This window comes from Chrysochloris asiatica, unplaced genomic scaffold, assembly GCF_000296735.1.
Source record: "Chrysochloris asiatica unplaced genomic scaffold, ChrAsi1.0 scaffold00364, whole genome shotgun sequence".
Classification (NCBI taxonomy): domain Eukaryota; kingdom Metazoa; phylum Chordata; class Mammalia; order Afrosoricida; family Chrysochloridae; genus Chrysochloris; species Chrysochloris asiatica.
The window spans coordinates 446,605-447,624 of record NW_006408882.1 but is presented as its reverse complement, the minus strand read 5'-3'; positions in this window follow the sequence as shown (position 1 = coordinate 447,624).

The window sequence follows — 1,020 nt, the reverse complement described above, 5'->3', positions numbered from 1 at the left end:
GGAAACCCCATACAGGGTTGCTTTGAGTCACAAATGACTCAACAGAACTTAACATCAATGATACACATATATAAGCAGGAGAAAGATGAGGCTTTCTGCTTCAGTAAAGACTCACCTTGGAAACCCTATACTGGGTCACTATGAATTGGGATTGACTCAATGGCACACACATCCAACCATACATATACAAGCATATGCTGTTGTTGTTGGTCCTGACTCATAAGGACCTTACACTCAACAGAAGGAAACACTGCCCAGTCCTGTGGCAACTTCATAATCATTGATATGCTTAAGCCCATTGCTACTGCTACTGTGCAAATCTATCTCACTGGATTTTTTGCTCTTTTTTTGTTGACCCTCCAATTTATAAAACATGATGCCTTTCTCCAGGGATTGGTGCCTCTTGATGATATGTCCAAAATATGAGACATGAAGTTTGGTCACCCTGGTTTCTAAGGAACATTCTGACTGTAATTCTTCCAACACAGATTGGTTTGTTCTTTTGGTGGTTTATGGTACTTTTAATAGTCTTCTCCAACACCGTAACTCAAATGCATCAATTCTAATAAGGTCCTCATTATTCACAAACCAACTTTCACATGCATATGAGGTTATTGAAAATACCATGACTTGGGTCAGTCACACCTGAGCCAACTGACATATTTATTCTGAAACACACTGAAGAGTTCTTGTGCAGCAGATTTGCTAATACAATATGCCATTTGATTTCAGAACTGCTACAGAGAAAAAGAGGAAGACCCCCCCCCTCCCCCAATGAGATGGATTGGCAAATTGGCAGCATCAGTGGGCTCAAGCATGGCAACTGTGAGGTTGGCCCAGGATTGGGCAGTGTTTTGTTCTGTTGTGCATGGGGTCGCTATGAGTCAGTACATACTCGATGGCACCTAACTACAACAACTTCCATGAATGTGGAGTGTGGATTAAAGCAAGATGAAAGTCTTTGACCACTTCATTATTTTCTCCATTTATCTTGATGTTATCAATTGATCCAGTGGTGAG